Here is a 20,209-nt window from a genome sequence, read left to right on the forward strand (position 1 = left end):
GGTGGCCGAACTATTTGAGACCAATTTGTATCAGAGTGTAAATCAATTGAGTCATCAGACACACTTTTTCCACTCCTTTGATTTATTTATTTTCCATAGCAAGATTTTTTTGTAGATGGAAGCTGTGGGTTCACTTATACTCTGACACAGGCTCCTCATCTTATTGTGGTGGGTACTTGTAATTTCAACAATTTACTTAAAAGCCACAGCCCACATACTCTGTATTTTTTTCCTCTAGGCATTAAAACTGCTTCTTCTTTAGCTTTTATTGATAATTGCAATTTTACCCCAGGGAGCATATGTCTCCTGGGGTTGCATTATCCATCTTGTAATGAAAAATTTCTTTAAAAATTATGTGACTCTTCCTGAGTCATTTTTTGTTTCTTCTTTGGAAATAATCCTTTTTAAAAGTAATTACTTCTTTCATTAACAAAGTGGTGCATGCCCATGATAAAATAAAAGTTTTAGCAATCTCATTAAAGTTTAAGCACAGAATAATAGAATATGAAAAGTAAAAATTTCTTTGTCTGTCTCTTCAACTCCTTAGCTAACTTCTCTGAGGTAACCTTTGACAGTATTTTCATTACTGTCAAATAAATAAATAAAAGTTATTTATTTTTTTTAGCGGAAATAGCCTTAGTTGAACCTCACCAACTATTGCATCATGATGTCCCTCACCCAAGGTGGATAATGTGAACTTTTGTAGGCCATGGCAATTCTGTCACAGTGACCTTTTTGAGAATCGAAACATCAAGTGAATGTGGCCTTTAGCCACCGATGGGGATTTTATTTTAAGATTTTAAATCAAATTATGGACTATCTATCCTAAGATAATATCATTTTTCTGTGGTAAAATGTTAAGACATTTATGATATCTGTAAAATATTGGGATTATGGATCTATATTCAAATTTCTGTTTAAAATTCTGTCATGGCTGGACTTGAACCACAAGCAGATTATTTTATTTCTCTTTTAAAATATGGCAGCGTTCATTTCAATGCAAAAGAAGGAAAAAAAAAATGACAAAACAAACTCTGACAAATTCCCTTAATGATTTTTTAAAAATTGTGTGTTTTTAAAATATACTGTTTATACTTTCTGTTGTTTTTAGATGCATTTTGTCTTCAGATGTATTTGTGAACTTGATCATCTTGGCTTAGGCAACCCCGGGGGAGCACCAGCTTCACACGTAGTCACAACCACAGGATCCACCAAAGACAAAAACGCACAGTGTTGCTTTTATAGATTTGGAATAAAGGAAATGTGTTTTCTCAGAATTTGCCACTTGTCAGCACAGAACACTATAAAACAACATGATGTAAAGTTTTGCCAAGCATTTGAATGAAAAAGAGCCTAAAGACTTCTTACCAACTCTCCGTTTTCTACACGGTAATGTACATATGTTGATGCTGCTTTCTGCATCTGCCCCGCTCCCTCCCGCCACCACTGTCCACAAGCTCATTGTCTACATCTGCGTTTCCATTCCTTCCCTGCAAGTAGGCTCATCAGTACCATTTTTCTAGATTCTGTATCTGTGTGCTAATTCACTATACTTGTTTTTCTCTTGAGGGAGGGGATGAGGGGAGGGAGGGAGGCTTAAGACGGAGGGCAAGTATGTATAATTGTGGCTGATTCTCATTGTTGTATGGCAGAAACCAGCTCAACATTGTGAAAATTAAATAAATAAATAAATATATATATAGCATTACCAAAAAAAGAAGCATTAAAAAAAAAAGAACCTAAAGAACTAAGGGGAAATACCTACCTTCAATATTTATGTTAAATACATTGTGGGTCTCCAACAATTTGAGACCTCCTTAAAGACTTTGAACTTCATATTTCATACAATCTTAAACAATAACATGCTTTTAAGTTGATTTAACTAATATTCTTGCTCATTTAAAGGCCCAGTTCTCTTAGCCCTCAGAAATGCCTCACTGAAAGAGGCACCAAGGTTTTCATGAAAAGGTCATTTCATGTGCAAAAAGCTGGATTTCCTCCTTACTGAGTACATCACCTTATGCAGGTTATTTCAGTTTTAAGTGCTTCTGTTTTCTTCTGTATAAATGTTTGCGTTGGAATGCCCATCACATGAAAAATGTTGCTTGCTCAGTCGTGTCTGACTCTTTGTGACTCCATGGACTATAGCCCACCCGGCTCCTCTGTCTGTGGAGTTCTCCAGACAAGAATACTGGAGTGGGTTTCCATTCCCTTCTGAAGGGAATTTTTTCCGATCCAGGGAATGAACCCAGGTCTCTTGCATTGAAGGCAGATTGTTTACCGTCTGAGCCACCAGGGAAGCTCATCACATAGGTATTGCTATTGTAAAATAAGCTTAAATAATGATAAAAAGCAAAGAATTTTGTGCATGTTCCATAGTAGATGCTTAGTAAGTGTTAACTCTTGTAGCCTCCATCGTATGACTTTGACTTGGAACATCTTAGAATTAAGCTCAGAGAGCAAAGAGAGAAATCCTATGCCATTAATATGTATTTATGAGATGCTGAAGATAGCTCAGATACGGAGAGACCTACAGTTACAAAACTGTGGTTATATTTTAATAATTAATGTTGGGAATGAACAAGGCCTTAGAATTTTCTCAGTGCATTTCTGTGACTATATGTCATATTTCATTTGAAGATAACTGTGGAAATTAAATTTGAGGTCTTTCATGAGTGAGCATCCTGGTCTAAATGACCCTCTCAACTCAGTGATAGACCTTGATCACAAAGATCCTTTATGTTAGTTTTAAAAGACTGATTATAAAAATAGCTTTATTGGGCTTTAATTTATATCTGAAATTCATCCATTGAAGTGTACAGTCCAAAGATTTTTAGTAAATTTGTGGACCCATCATCACAATCCAGTGTTAAAACACATTCTACTCCCCAAACATCCCTATATGCGTGTTTACAGTCAATCCCTGCTCCCAACTCCATGCCAGGATAACACTACTCTATGTCTTTTTCAATTTGCCTTTCTTCAGATGTCTTTTTCTGAAGATTTTAGTTACACCGATTCACACAAGGGTTAGGAGAATGCATGAGATTGGATTTCTTAATGTATTAATACACGGTGGCTGCTGGCTTCCCACTGAGGAAACCCAGCTTCTCAGCAGCAATTCTGAGAACTTCCATTCCTATTGGAGAGAAACAGGGCCAGCAGGCAATTAGCTGGGGAACTGTATCAATCAGGGTCCAGTTAGGAGACAGAACCACTCCCATTATTTTAATAGTGAGAATTTAAGGTAAACAATTGTTAGAGTATTAGAAAATTGAAAAAGCAAACAAAGAGCACTAAGATAATACAGAAGAGCCAATTTCCTAGATAAACAATGTCTCCAAAGAAAGCATACAGATGACCAACAGGCACACAAAAAGAGGCTCAATATTGCCAATTATTTGTTCAGTTCAGTTCAGTCGCTCAGTCGTGTCCGACTCTCTGTGACCCCATGAATCACAGCACGCCAGGCCTCCCTGTCCATCACCAACTCCCGGAGTTCACCCAAACTCATGTCTACAGAGTCGGTGATGCCATCCAGCCATCTCATTCTCTATCGTCCCCTTCTCCTCCTGCCCCCAACCTTTCCTAGCATCAGAGTCTTTTCCAGTGAGTCAACTCGTCGCATGAGGTGGCCAAAGTATTGCAGTTTCAGCTTTAGCATCAGTCCTTCCAATGAACACCCAGGACTGATCTCCTTTAGAATGGACTGGTTGGATCTCCTTGCAGTCCAAGGGACTCTCAAGAGTCTTCTCCAGCACCACAGTTCAAAAGCATTCATTCTTCGGTGATCAGCTTTCTTCACAGTCCAACTCTCACATCCATACATGACCACGGGAAAAACCATAGCCTTGACTAGACGGACCTTTGTTGGCAAAGTGATGTCTCTGCTTTTTAATATACTATCAAGGTTGGTCATAACTTTCCTTCCAAGGAGTAAGCGTCTTTTAGTTTCATGGCTGCAATTAGCATCTGCAGTGATTTTGGAGCCCCAAAAATAAAGTCTGACACTGTTTCCACTGTTTTTCCATCTATTTCCCATGAAGTGATGGGACCAGATGCTATGATCTTTGTTTTCTGAATGTTGAGCTTCAAGCCAACCTTTTCACTCTCCTCTTTCACTTTCAACAAGAGGCTTTTGAGTTCCTCTTTACTTTCTGCCATAAGGGTAGTGTCATCTGCATATCTGAGGTTATTGATATTTCTCCCGGCAATCTTGATTCCAGCTGGTGCTTCTTCCAGCCCAGCGTTCCTCATGATGTACTCTGCATATAAGTTAAATAAGCATGGTGACAATATACAGCCTTGACGTACTCCTTTTCCTATTTGGAACCAGTCTGTTGTTCCATGTACAGTTCTGACTATTGCTTCCTGACCTGCATACAGGTTTCTCAAGAGGCAGGTCAGGTGGTCTGATATTCCCATGTCTTTCCGAATGTTCCACAGTTTATTGTGATCCACACAGTCAAAGGCTTTGGCGTAGTCAATGAAGCAGAAATAGATGTTTTTCTGGAACTTTCTTGCTTTCTCCATGATCCAGCGGATGTTGGCAATTTGATCTCTGGTGCCTCTGCCTTTTCTAAAACCTGCTTGAACATCTGGGAGTTCACGGTTCACATATTGCTGAAGCCTGGCTTGGAGAATTTTGAGCATGACTTTACTAGCGTGTGAGATGAGTGCAATTGTGCGGTAGTTTGAGCATTCTTTGGCATTGCCATTCTTTGGGATTGGAATGAAGACTGACCTTTTCCAGTCCTGTGGCCACTGCTGAGTTTTCCAAATCTGCTGGCATATTGAGTGCAGCACTTTCACAGCATCATCTTTCAAGACTTGAAATAGCTCAACTGGAATTTCATCACCTCCACTAGCTTTGTTCGTAGTGATGCTTTCTAAGGCCCACTTGACTTCACATTCCAAGATGTCTGGCTCTAGGTCAGTGATCACGTTATCGTGACTATCTTGGTCGTGAAGATCTTTTTTGTACAGTTCTTCTGTGTATTCTTGCCACCTCTTCTTAATATCTTCTGCTTCTGTTAGGTCCATACCATTTCTGACCTTTATCGAGTCCATCTTTGCATGAAATGTTCCCTTGGAATCTTTAATTTTCTTGAAGAGGTCTCTTGTTTTTCCTAGTCTATTGTTTTCCTCTATTTCTTTGCATTGATCACTGAGGAAGGCTTTCTTATCTCTCCTTGTTATTCTTTGGAACTCTGCATTCAGATGCTTATATCTTTCCTTTTCTCCTTTTCTTTTCGCTTCTCTTCTTTTCACAGCTATTTGTAAGGCCTCCTCAGACAGCCATTTCGCTTTTTTGCTTTTCTTTTCCATGGGGATGGTCTTGGTCCCTGTCTCCTGTACAATGTCCGTCCAGAGTTCATCATGCACTCTATCTATCATATCTAGTCCCTTAAATCTATTTCTCACTTCCACTGTATAATCATAAGGGATTTGATTTAGGTCATATTTGAATGGTCTAGTGGTTTTCCCTACTTTCTTCAATTTAAATCTGAACTTGGCAAGGAGTTCATGATCTGAGCCACAGTCAGCTCTTGGTCTTGTTTTTGCTAACTGTATACAGCTTCTCCATCTTTGGTTGCAAAGAATATAATCAATCTGATTTTGGTGTTGACCATCTGGTGATGTCCATGTGTACAGTCTTCTCTTGTGTTGTTGGAAGAGGGTGTTTGCTATGACCAGTGCGTTCTTTTGACAAAACTCTATTAGCCTTTGCCCTGCTTCATTTCATGCTCCAAGGCCAAATTTGCCTGTTACTCCAGGTGTTTCTTGACTTCCTACTTTTGCATTCCAGTCTCCTATAATGAAAAGGACATCTTTTTTGGGTGTTAGTTCTAAAAGGTCTTGTAGGTCTTCATAGAACTGTTCAACTTTGGCTTCTTCAGCGTTACTGGTTGGGGCATAGGCCTGGATTACTATAATATTGAATGGTTTGCCTTGGAAATGAACAGAAATCATTCTGTCGGTTTTAAGATTGCATCCAAGTACTGCATTTCGGACTCTTTTGTTGACCATGATGGCTACTCCATTTCTTCTAAGGGATTCCTGCCCACAGTAGTAGATATAATGGTCATCTGAGTTAAATTCACCCAGTCCAGTCCATTTTAATTCACTGATTCCTAGAATGTCTATGTTCACTCTTGCCATCTCCTGTTTGACCACTTCCAATTTGCCTTGATTCATGGACCTAACATTCCAGGTTCCTATGCGATATTGCTCTTTACAGCACCGGACCTTGCTTCTATCACTGGTCACATCCACAACTGGGTATTGGTTTTGCTTTTGCTCCATCCCTTTATTCCTTCTAGAGTTATTTCTCCACTGATATCCAGTAGCATACTGGGCACCTACTGACCTGGGGAATTCCTCATTCAGTATCCTATCATTTTGCCCTTTGATACTGTTCATGGGGTTCTCAAGGCAAGCATACTGAAGTGGTTTGCCATTCCCTTCTCCAGTGGACCACATTCGGCTGTGGTCCATGTGATCAGATCGACTAGTTTCCTGTGATTATGATTTCAGTGTGTCTGCCCTCTGACGCCCCCTCACAATACCTACTGTCTTATTTGGGTTTCTCTTACCTTGGACGTGGGATATCTCTTCACAGCTGCTCCAAGAAAGCGCAGCCGCTGCACCTTACCTTGGACGAGGGGTATCTCCACAAGGCCGCCCCTCCTGACCTTGAACGTGGAGTAGCTCCTCTTGGCCCTCCTGCGCCCGTGCAGCCACCGCCTATTGGACGTGGGGCAGCTCCTCCTGGCCGCCGGCCCTGGCCTCAGGCGTGGGGTAGCTCCTCACAGCCGCGCCTCTTCGCGTCGTCGGTTGCGCCGGGGCCGGCATCTCCCGCGTCTGCGCCGCCGGCATGCAAATTAAAACTACAATGAGGTTATCACCTCACACCAATAAGAATGGCATCATCACCAATAAGAATGGCATCATAAGTGCTGGAGAGGGTGTGGAGAAAAGGGAACCCTGCTACGCTGTTGCTGGGGATGTACATTGGTACAGACACTTTGGAAAACAGGATAGAGTTTCCTTCAAAAACTGAAACTAGAGTTTTTGATCCAGGAATCATGTAATCCAGGAATCCCACTCCTGGACATATATCCAGAAAAGATGAAAACTCTAATTTGAAAAGACACATGCAGTCCAGTGTTCATTGCAACACTATTTACGATAGCCAAGACATGGAATCAGCCTAAATAAATAAATCAACTGATGAATGGATAAAGAAGATGTGGAGTATATACACAATGGAATATTACTGACTCACAAAAAAGAATGAAATAATGCCATTGGCAGCAATACTGATGGACCTAGAGATTATCATACAAAGTGAAATAAGTCTGACAGAGAAAGATAAATATCATATTGCATCACTTATATGTGGAATCTGAAAAAGTGATATAAATGAACTTATTTACAAAACATAAATGGACTTACAGACATAGAATACAAACTTATGGTTACCAAAGGGAGAAGAGGGAGAGGGATAAGTTGAAAACTGCTGCTGCTGCTGCTAAGTCACTTCAGTCGTGTCCGACTCTTTGCGACCCCATAGACGGCAGCCCACCAGGCTCCCCTGTCCCTGGGATTCTCCAGGCAAGAACACTGGAGTGGGTTGCCATTTCCTTCTCCAGTGTGGGGTTTAACAAATACACACCACTATACATGAAATAAACAATAAGGTCTTATAGCACAGAGAGCTATATAAGTATCTTGAAATTATAATGGAAAATAATATGAAACAATATATATGAATCCATATATATATGTGAATCTATGAATTCATATGTGAATCCATAAATATATATGAATATATATAGGGCTGTATGTATGTATATATATATATATGGCTTTCCTAGTGGCTGAGACGGTAAAGAATCTGCCTACAATACAGGACATCTAAGTTCAATCCCTGGGTTGAGAAGATCTCCTGGAGAAGGTTATGGCAACACACTCCAGTATTGGTGCCTGGAAAATCCCATGGACAGAGGAGCCTGGAGGCCTACAGTCCATGGAGTCGCAAAGAATCAGACATGACTGAGCAACTAACACCCACACATATATATGTACTTATATACTTCAATCAAACAAGATATCACAGAAAGGAGCAATAGCAAGAATCTATCAGTTCTTGGGCTGGGAAATGAAGGAAAATCTTAGAATTACTAAAACTGAGGAATTTAGAGGAGGAACTTCCTTGGGCTGGGACTCACACCTTTGAGGAGTGAGGACAGACAGAGGGTCCTTTTGTCTTCCAGAAAATTTGACAGGACTAGTCTGCAAGCATTAAAAAAAAAAAAAGCCCTGTAGACTGGATTCAATTGAATTCAGCTTCTCCTAGTATAAAAAATACTGCTTCTGAGGTTCAAAGGTGTTGGTAGGATGGTGCTGGGAAGAAACAGGAAATCAAAAGGAAATGGGAACAAGTTTCTTTTTTTTTCCCTCCAGATTTTCAGTCTTCTTCTAGTGCCCCTTTTTGGTGGAGTTTCACAGATTGTAGTGGGGAGTTCTGGAAGCTGGTTCACAGACTCCCAGCCCCAGAATCACAAATGTCCAGCAACCAGACAATGGATAAACGTGTGGTATATCCATACAGTGGAATATTATTCAGCCACAGAAAAGTACTGATAGATGGATACATCTTGAAAACATTGTGTTCAATGAAAGAAGCCAGACGTAAAAGGCCATTTCTTGTATCATTTCATTTATATGAAATGTCCAGAATGGGCAAATGTGTAGAGGCAATAAGCAAGTTAGTGGTTTATAAGGTCTGGGAGTAGGGAGAGGGAAATGGGTAGTGACTGCTTCATGGGTGTAAGATTTCTTTTTGGAATGATCAAAACATTTTGAAATTAGATAGAGATGCACATGCGTCATGAATACAGTAAACACCACTGAATTGTACAGTTTAAAATCATTAAGATGGTGAATTTTATGTTATGTGAAATTTATCTTAAGAAAAAACAAGGGATTAATGGGAAACACATTCAGACAAAAGAGACATGTAAGATGAAGAAGAAAGAATAACATGAGGAATGAGAGAACAAGCCAGAGACATGATGTTAGACTCATTAATTATAACAAAGGAAGTAAAAACTACATTTCTTTAGTTGTAATCCTTTCTGAAGTTTTCAAATAAGACTTTTATTAAAAATGAAAATCTACAAAGGAAAATAGAGGAAGAATTACTGTGTAATAGAAAATATTAAATATAGAAGGCTATTGAAGGGAATCTGCTTTTTCTTAAAATAATTAAACATGACTATCTCTTGGTCATTGTGATTGGTGTCACCAATAAGCCTGTCTTTCTGTTATGTTTTTTCCCCTCTTAATAATTTCATAATCTTATTCACACACATTCACAAGTGAAAATTAAAGTGATACTGATTTAAATGTGCAGGTTGAAGACATTAGAACATATTCAAATCTAATTTATCCATCCAGAGGAGACCAGGGTATAATCAGAAAAGGACATGATTAAAGTTAGAGTGGCTCACACAGTAAAGGATTTGCCTGCAATGCAGGAGATCCAGCTTCAATCCCTGGATGGGGAAGATACTCTGGAGAAGAGAATGGGTACCCGCTCCAGTATTCTTACCTGGAGAATTCCATGGACAGAGGAGCTACAGTCCATGGGTCGGAAGCCATCAGACATAACTGAACATGCACAACGTTTGCTGTATTGAAAAAAAGAAGCTAAAGAGTTAATGCCTGGCTCATCAGGCAGCTTCTAGGTTCCAGAGTTAGTGCTTTGGCCAGTGCAATTTCTAATAGGTTGTTGCCTGTGTGATGCCACTTGTTAAGTACATTGAATACTATCCTTGGATGAGATCTACCAAGACTAAATCGTTTAAGACCCTGCTCCCCATCCTGACCCTGTGAGTGTATATATTCTCAAGTTAGGAAGGCCATCATTCCTGCAATTCCACCCAAACACCCTAGTATTTAGGGTATCAAGTTTTGACCTTTAATCTAGAGCAGAGAGCTTTGTCAGTCTCTTATGGTTTTAAAATCTTTATAGCGGAGTGGTGTTAGTGGTAAAAATCCAGCTTTCCAAGGAAGGGGGTACAAGAGACTTGGGTTCAATCCCTGGATTGGGAAGATCCCCTGGAGTAGGAAATGGCAACCCATTCCAGTATTCTCGCCTGAAGGATCCCATGGATGGAGAAACCTGTCAGGTTACAGTCCATAGAGTGGCAAAGACTTGGACATGACTGATGTGACTTAGCATGCACATATAGTGGGAGTTGAGGGGAGAAGTTTGAGTGGCCACTAGAATGTCTGTTTTCCCCTTATAACTAGATTGAGGTTGAGGATGAAGAGTTTGAAGAACTTCACTTAAAATTTTGCACTTCCTGTCCCATCACCAGGTATCACCAGGAAAATTCAAAGATGGTATCTCTGACCAACATATTTTATTTTTTGAAAAATCCTTTCAGTTCTCTTTGATTCATGACTTCACATTTCAAATTGCTCACAGATATTTATTAAAATTTTCAGACTTAAGATATAGCCTCACTGTTTTTTTCTTTGTAGTGGTTTTGTTTGCTAAGAAATATTCAGCTGGATACCATCAGCTAAAATCATGTGTGGAAAAATGAATAAAGAAACAAACAAATAGTAGTAGGGACCTGTTATGATTTCTGGGCCAGTTTTGTTTTTACTACAATAATTGGTTTAGTCTATTACTGGTCAGCAGTAAATGTGGCATTCAAGAATGGCCACCTTATTATGAGCTAGAATTATCATTTTTCCCCTCTGGAGGCAGAGAAAAAACATCTTGAACTATAGGCAAGTTGCATCATTTGGAAGGGGTTGGTGATAGGCAAGGACTGGCAGGGTCAAAGAATAGTCTAATTCAAGCTCCCACGAATCTGACAGATCCCAACATCACTGGGAGCAAAAACATGGAGATGGCTAATTTCCTGAGCTCAAGCAGTCCTTGCTGAGATTTTTTTTAAAATGGAAAAAAATGGGGGAAAAATCAACTCCTTTTCTTCCATCTTTTGTTAGCTGAGAGGTCTGTCGATTGGTTAGTTATTTTTGCAATCCTTAAGTATATTTCAAAAGAATTTGCTTCTCGGAAATACTGGAAGAAACAAAGGAGAAATATTGGAAGAAACAAAGGAGTAATGAGTCTCATGTATGCTCAGATGCCCAGTCATTCCAAATCTTTGCAACCCCATGCACTGTAGCCTGCCAGACTCCTCTGTCCATTAAATTCTCCAGGCAAGAAGCCTGGAGTGGGTTGCCATTTCTTTCTCCAGGGGATCTTCCTGACCCAGGAATTTCTATTTTCTCTCCTTTCTTTCTGGAGAAGATTTAATTAATACTCAAATTATAGTGGAAAATACCCTTGTCTATTATCCCTCTTTTTTTTTCCATAAAAGATTTTAAACTGGAATACTGCTTTCCAGCTAAAAGGCTGAATATTCCAGCTTCCCTTTGTAGTTAAGCATGAGTAAGTTTTGATTAATCAGTGTAATTGAAAGTATGGCTTAGGTTCTCAAGTAATGTGCTATTTTTGTTCCTTCTCTCCCTTCTGTCCTTCTGCCTCTGTATGGAATGAAGATGTAGTGGCAGGAACTCTAGCAAACATATTGGACCTTGAGGAGAAGGGCCAGACCTAGAGGACTGCAAAGGATGGGGTGGCAGTGGTCCCTGCACACTTTGTGGAAACACGATACCTGCCCTAACATCGTGTTCATCCAGACTTTCCTAAAAATGTGGATGTGAAATAAAATTCTATCTTGTTTAAGCCACTCAGATTTTGGATTTCTGTTTTACTCAGAGCCAAACTAATACTAACTAATTCAAGCTCCAGTATTATTTCTACCTTGAAGGACTGAGGTTTTTATCATGTCTTCCTGTTCTATGTAACATTACATCCTTATTTATTTAATGAGTATTCACTGAATACCTACTGTGCATCAGGCATTGTGTTAGGCACTGTATATTCAGTGTTCCGCAGAACAAACATTGTCTCTGCCATTTGGAGCTTAGAGTTTAGTGAGAGAGACATGGTAAGATGTGAGAAATAATCTCTCATTTCTTACTTTTGCTGCTTTTTTTCGTCTCCTGTCGCCACTGAATTTCATTCAATGTGTCTTAAAGTCAGAGGACGGGGTCATATAGCTTCATCATTTCTTGAGACAGAAGCATGTCTCAAGACATTGGCACACATGATTTTCAAAATAAGAACTCTTCTGACTCAGGCTACTTTCTTTCCTCAGAAGATTTTAGAAAATCTTACAAGAAAAGTCAGTTGTAGCAAGCAGTCTTCAACTTGAGGGCTTTCTGTCTTAGTGGACAGAGGGGTTTGTGTGTGTGTACACAGACACGCATCAGTTTGGGTTTCTTTGGTCCCATTGTGATTCATCAGATGTTGGGATTTATTTCTGTGTTCATCCCACCTCTGTGAAGATCCGTCTTTTAAATGGTCCTCAGTCCTGTTAAGTTGTTCCTAGTTAGGTGTTATCAACCCACATGTTGTCAGAGTGATGGTCAAGACTACTCTCTCACTCAAGGTCCTAACCCATAGCTAGGACCATAGCAGAAGCTATGTATCCTGTCCTTCTTATTGACTTTGTTGGCCATGTGGGTCTTCAGAGCCACTGGGAATTCACAAAAGAGCGTTCTGCCTAACACTCTGATGTGTTCCCTCGTTCTCTCTCAGCGACGCTGTAGTTTGCGGTGTGAATAGTTCCCGTTCCCATAACTCCCTCATGCTTTTGGCCTACTCCTTCCTCTGCTGATCTGCCCTTTGATTTCAAGCTTTCTGGTCATCCCTTCCTCCAGTGTGTTGCATCCCTTGTTCCACTGGTGATATGACTTTAAAGACGTTTCAGCTGAGCTGGATAGCAGACAAGCATCAAAGGCATGATTTCCTTTGACTGTCTGTCCCTCAGCAGAGTGATACGTTAATAGACACTGCATATTTGTATGGTGTCTTTCATTTAGCCAAAGAGTAATTTCGTCATTGTGTCCTTATTTTTGGACTCATAGCTTTAGTAATTCTTTTATCACACTTTGGACCATTTCAGAGACTCAGTTAGGCCTCAGTGAGTAAAATCCAAAGTATAGTCCTTTTCCAAAAAGCATATTGCAAGAGGTGAAGAGCAATAATTTGGCCACGGAGACAAGAGAATGGTTGAAGTTTATTTTCAAGACAGGAAATGGTTTATTGACTTCAGAAAGTTTAGTCCTGCTGAAACAGTCTGAAAGAAGCAATGGTACTGAGTCCTTAAATTCAAGAAACGATAAATTTCAGTTATTGGCACAAGCATTAAGTACCTTGATATGTAGAGACACAGGCTGATAATATTGCTAAATTTGGGTTCATCATGACAAGATATTGAGAAATCCTTGAAATTTATGACATGTTAGGGCAACATGATATGTCACTTAATTGATGAAAAATCCATCCTGTTTGAATCATGTTATGAAAACTGCTAGCAAAGAAAAAAAAAAGTCCAAAATTCAGGACTGATGGGCGGAAGCTTTGGAGGCAAATACTGGTTAGACTATAACCATTCTTTCAAAATACCAGTCTCTTCTTTCTGTGTAGTGGGAGTTCGTTTTTGTTTTCTTGAGGGATGTTAGATGTGCTGATGGCTTGATCATCCGAAATGGAAAATCTCCTGTTGCCTTTATTTAAGCATTCTCTATGTACACACATCTGAATTCTTTCAGTCCTGAGAAAAGCATAAATAAACATAAGAAGAACCAGTGGTTATAAAAATAAGTTTTTGTGTTAGATTTATCTAGGAAATGGTGGAGATAGTTTACAAATCTGGATGTTTTCTCTAGTGTTTAATACCGTATTTTCTCTCTAATGTTGGTGGTAGATGGTCTGTCATGATTTCAAGTTGCTTCCTCCCTTGGATACTATCTCTCCCATTGCTGTTTTCTCCTCGTGTATTCCTGCTTCTTTACAAGCCTAATCATCTTTTACTGGATGCTACCTACTGTGAATTTTACCTTGTTGGATGCTGGATATTTTTGTATTCCTATAAATACTATGGAGCTTTGTTATAGTATACCGTCGAGTTACTTGAATGGGTTGAGCCTGGTGGGGCCAGAACACACTGTGGACTGGGGCCATTTTTTTGGTCAGTATCCTTTAATCTTCTACCTACTCTCTGTGAATTATGATGATTTTCCACCTTGACCCTTGAGGACAGGAGTGATCCCTAGTCCTGTGTGAGCACTCTGAATTGTTCCCTCTGATCCCTGTAGGCGATTCTTCCCGTGTGTGTGTGTGTGTGTGTGGTAGTTGCTAATTTGTGTCTGACTCCTTGTGACCCCCTGAACTGTAGCCCGCCAGGTTCCTCTGTCCATGGGGATTCTCCAGGCAAGAATACTGGAGTGGGTAGCTGTTCTCTTCTCCAGGGGATTCTTCCCATATCCTCAGATAATTTCTTCACTTACATGGACTCAGCTGAAGACTTGAGGGGGGACCCTCTGCAGATCTCTGGAGTTCTCTCTGCATCCCTCTCCTTCTCTGGTGTTCTGCTGTGTGATCACTGGCTGTCGTGACTTTACAAGATTAATGAGTCATCCCCTTCACTCTGTTGGAAGAGGTCATTGAGAGGACATGACTGCCTCTTGATCTGCCAGCTGGACCAGGCATTTGGAGACTTGTCCTTGGAGTGTATGGTCCATGTACTGTTCCTAAACTGGAATCACTTCAAGGAGCAGCCTCGGGAGAGCCCTGTGTTGTTGAGACCATCTAGACTGCGGATCTAAAGCCTCTGTGTAAACTCTTAAGATTCTGGAGAACTGTGTGAATGTCTACTCACTTGCAGCCTCCCAAGACAAGCATCATATGTAAATTCTTTGCTTATTAAGTGCCGTCTACCAATCAGAACTGGTCTGCCTCTTTCTTTGCTTTTTTCTTGTTCTTCATGTGCAGGAGCCAATTTTTAATTTCACTTGGGCAACTCTGTAGGTTGTGAATGAAGAAACTCAGGGAGAACATCAGTGCCTCTTAGGTTGTTCTTTCCTGAGCTGTAGCCTGGAAACTCTGGAGGCAATAAGGTGGGGCATTCATAGGGCTCACGGTGCCTGTTTTCTTATCTCAGGAATCACTATCTTATGCTGTCTGCCCAATGTCTGAAAATCATACTTCATCTTTTTTTTTTTTTTTTGTAGTTGTTTCCAGTGGAAAGGTAAAGTCAGTCCCTGTGACTCCATCTTGTTCAGAACCGAAGTCCCACTGCTTATGTATTACAGCAGGTAAGTTCCCTGGGCAGAGTCTCCACACTAAACAGAGATTGTTCCTCAGAGTCCTGGTGTCTGAGAAGGAGGATCAAAGAGGTATAACCTCATCCTGGTATAAACTCAGCTCTTATTCATGCAATTACAGTGTCACACAAGTGTCATCTCTTAAACCAGTCTTGGTCCAGGATTACATCCCTAGAAGGTTTGTTCCTTGGTTCATCCATTGATTCATTGGTTCATCCATCCACCCATCCATTAACTATTAGCTAAATCTTTTTTGCATAAAAAGACTCTCTTAACTGTTGGAGAATAAGAGAAGAATAAGACAGACTTGGTGACGCCCTTCTGAGTACCTAGTCTCTAGTTGGGGAAAATAGCTGAAATGCTCCAGATGGTTAAGTGTGATAGATGCTATGAGAGAAAAACAAAGGATGTTATGGGAGCGCATAAATGGGCTTAGCCTGATCTGGAGAGTTAGAAAGGTTTCTCAGTGGAGGTGACATATAAGTTGGGACTTGCAAAGAGGTGATTGTAAAATAGAGGCTGTTTTTTCTCTAAAGGGCTTGTACTATTCCAAAAATATTTTATTGAGCGTGTAGCATAAACTCTAGTGTCTTATATAAAAACAATTCCGATTTATTACCCAAAAGACTAACCTCAATTGCAGAGGAAGGTAGTAAAATGGAAAATGCAGATAAAAACTTTGCTAAATCATTAGACCTAGATTAGAAATTAATGGTTAAAATGTTAATAGTGATTCATTTAGACTGTGGGACCCTGGGTGATTTTTCTTTTTTCTTTGTTTCTGTTTTCTTCAAAGTTTCTGACATGAACCTACATTGGTTTTGTTGTTAGAAAAAAGAAAGCAAGGAGGGGGAAGAGATAAAAGAAACATATGGATGGAGTAAAATACAGGTGATATTCTTTAACAGGTGTATCATGAGCTGGTTTTTTAGTACCACATTGTGGCTTTATGTGTCATGTGGCAAAATCTAGATGCTGTTTACAAAGGCATCACAAGCTGATCAAATGACCCATTTGAGCATTTAGAAAACAGTTCAAACAAGGCTTTGTCTTCAATTTCTATAAAGTGTGAAGCTTGTCTTTGATATTGGTCCTGAAGCTCATGGGCAGGTGTGCTGGGTAAGTTTGTGGTGAGCCTAATGGTGGATGCCTGTCCCCACACACCAGTGTAGTTTCTTGGCATGTGGAAATCATGGCAGCTCTGCTCCTGGGACTTTGTGGCAATGTCAAAGGAAAGAAGAATGGGAGAAAGCTCTTAAAAATAGTACACTACTATTTTTAAAGAAAACTCTTTTCACAGTCAGAGGCATAGCTTTTCTAAGTTTGGAGTGTTTAAACCACATGTACTTCTATAGAGCTTGACATGCACAGCCCTTGCATGTCTAAAGAGAGGAATATGGGGCCAGTATGGAGTTTTGAATGATTTATATATTGTGTTTGTGAATAAAGTAAGGGGTTTCCGAGACCATTTTAATTTCGTGTTTAATTTTATGTCAGTACTAGCCACATTCACAGAACATAGCACTTGTAATTTATGGAGGAGAGTTGACAGAAATTATTTAGCCCTGGACGGGTTTTCTAAACTCATGCATATAAGTACATGATAAATATTATTAGTAGTGGATTTGAATATTTTTAGATTTTGGGGGCCATATCTTAAAGCTCAGAAGGTCACCATCGTGGGTAGAAGATTGCTAATCTACTGTCTCTATGGATTTAGCTATTCTGGATATCCCATCTAACTGGAATCACACAACATGTGGTCTTGTGTGTTATGACTATTTTCACTTAGCATGTTTCTGAGGCTCAGCCATCCATGTGTTAGCATGTACCAGTACTTTATTATGACTGAATAATATGCCATTGTGTGGATATAACCACATTTAGTCTAGCCACTCATCATTTGGATTGCTTTCTCATTTGTCTGTTGTGAATAATGCTACTTTGAACATTCATGTAGAAGTTTTTGTTTGAATACTTACTGTCAATTCTTTTGGGTATATACCTAGGAGTAGAATGTCATATGGATCATATGACTCAATTTCTGGGTCATATGCTAATTATTCTATGTTTAAATTTTTGTGGAATGGTCAAACTGTTTTCCACAGTGGCTGCTCCATTTATATTACTGTCAGCAGAACCCATTGGACTTCGGTTGTTTTTTTTTTGGTGAGCCAGATGTTTGACATCTTCTCCACTTATAATAACATTGTTTGATGGAAGTTTTAGTCCCAAATAATAGTCATTGAATACACATACACAGGAAGAGGGGAAGAAGAGTGTAGCTTTAAGGAAGCTCTTCTTGAACTATTTTGACTTGACTGCATAGCACCCAAATAGTGGCATTAGAGAATATATGTTCATGCTGCACATGAGGAAATAAGATCACAGGAGGTGGAATGACTCGGGAGATAAAAAGCGTTCACTCAAACAGCTAGTTATTGACAGAGTTAAGGCTCAGACTATGGTATTGCAATTCTGAGCCCACTGTTCTTATCCATGCATTATGCACTTGACCCATTTATCTTTTGATGGGCCCAGTTCTTTGGTTATGGTTTCCTTCTTTAGCTCAGAAATCTTCGTAGGAAGGTAATGGGTATATCATTAATTCATAGATTATTTGTTCAGTTGCTCAGTTGTGTCCAAATCTTTGCAACCCTATGGACTGCATCTTGCCAGACTTCCTTGTCTTTCACCATCTCCTGGAGTCTGCTCAAACTCATGTCCATTGAATCAGTGATGCCATCCAACCCTCTCATCATCTGTTGTCCCCTTCTCCTCCTGCCTTCAATCTTTCCCAGCATCAGGGTCTTTTAGCTCTTCGCCTCAGGTGGCCAAAGTATTGGAACTTCAGCATCAGTCCTTCCAATGAATATTCAGGGTTGATTTCCTTTAGGACTGACTGATATGATCTCTTTGCTGTCCAAGGGACTCTCAAGAATCTTCTCCAGCACCACAGTTTGAAGGCATCAATTCTTCTAATGTTTTAATAGATTATGGTTTCCTTCTTTTGCTCAGAAATCTTAGGATGGTGATGTGTCTATCATCTAATTAGGGCCAGCTTTACTTGTTCATTTATTTCTTCATGCATTTATTCTACGAATGCCCAAAGAATGCTTATATATGAGAGAATGTGCAAGAGCTAAGAATACAATAGGAAGCAAGCAGTTGTGGGACTATTTTCAGAGTGAAGAGTCTGGTAGTAAAGATGGCCACTTGACAAACAGTTACACAAAGAATGGGTTGTAATTGGGCTAAGTGCTGTGAAGGAGAATTGCATGGTGCTGAGGCTTTATGGAAGGAGACCTGCACAATTTCAGTGGTTAAATGTGTCAGAGAAAGCACTTAGGTTTATAAAATCTAATGTGGTTTGATTTCAAGGTCACCTGGAAAACTCTCTTCAGCATCTAAATTCTTCCTCCATCTGCTCATTTATGTCAGAATTTAAAGATTTGATGTGCCAGTTCTATTTTTTTCTAATGTACATTTAGATTTAAAAAGCTGTTAAATTTAAAAATTTGTGAACTCCTGAAAATGACCTCATATGCCACCATTGGTCCATATTCCACACTGTGAGCACTACTGCTCTAGATATTGATGACTTTTCTGTCATTCTGAATCCAAGAAACAGAGCATTCCAACTCCAAACAGGGGCAGGTCATCCAGACAGAAGCAGGGAAGGAAAAGGCTGTGATAAAGTTGGAGGAAAGGAATGGGAAAGATGTAGGGGACTCAGTAAACAGAAGAGATGCAAACAGACAAGGGGAAGACAGGAGGTAAAATGAGACTGAATAGAGAGACATAAGCTGATTCTCAGGAAATCTGTTCTCTGATCATGCGCAGTCTCTTAGGAGAGAATGAAATAAATACTCTCCTTTTCCATCTCATTCCATTTATTTCATTCATCAGTAATTTGAATACAACTCACACACCATGGAATAAGAAGGGGTGACATGAATCAGCTTCAGCTCTTTCCTGGTGGGTCAAATGTGAGCATAGTTGGTATTTTGAAGTTTTAAGCTGTTTTTCTCTTTGTTGAAAGGTGGAGATTTGAATTCTTCTTTGGAGCATATCATTCCTTTGTTATGTTTTACACATTTGTAAAGGTACTTGGGGAAAATCACGAGGTAGAATTTTTTACACTGAGAAGCTTAGTATTTTGTCTGTAAACATAAATGGCTATTTATGGTTGAGCCAGCAACCTATTTTGGAGATTCTGCTGGCTTTTATTTATTTCAGGGAAGTGGGGAAGGATTAGGAAAATGATTTTTTTCTGTATATAAGTTTTACATTTAGAATGTTTTGTGCCTATGAACTATTTTTTGTGGAAAATTTCATTTTTCTTTTAGTTCAGTTCAATTCAGTTCAGTCCCTCAGTCGGGTCTGACTCTTTGTGACCCCATGAATCACAGCATGCCAGGCCTCCCTGTCCATCACCAGCTCCCAGAGTTCACCCAAACTCATGTGCATTGAGTTGGTGATGCCATCCAGCCATCTCATTCTCTGTCGTCCCCTTTTCCTCCTGCCCCCAATCCCTCCCAGCATCAGGGTCTTTTCCGATGAGTCAACTCTTCGCATGAGGTGCCAAAGTATTGGAGTTTCAGCCTCAGCATCAGTCCTTCCAATGAACACCCAGGACTGGTGTCCTTTAGAATGGACTGGTTGGATCTCCTTGCAGTCCAAGGGACTCTCAAGAGTCTTCTCCAACACCACAGTTCAAAAGCGTCACATCTTCGGTGCTCAGCTGGCAAAAACTGTTGAAACTACAAAGGCTCAAAGTTTTATCTTCTATCTACCAATGGGAGAAAGACTAAAAAGAAAGTGGACTTGGTTTGACACAATTCAAACTTGCCATCTGTATTTGTTTGCTAGGACTGCTGTAACAAAGTACAGCAGACTGGGTAGCCCAAACAACAAAAATGTATTTTCTCACAATTCTGGC

This window comes from Moschus berezovskii, chromosome 7, assembly GCF_049115385.1.
Source record: "Moschus berezovskii isolate FMDL1 chromosome 7, NW_MosBer_1.0, whole genome shotgun sequence".
Lineage (NCBI taxonomy): Eukaryota > Metazoa > Chordata > Mammalia > Artiodactyla > Moschidae > Moschus > Moschus berezovskii.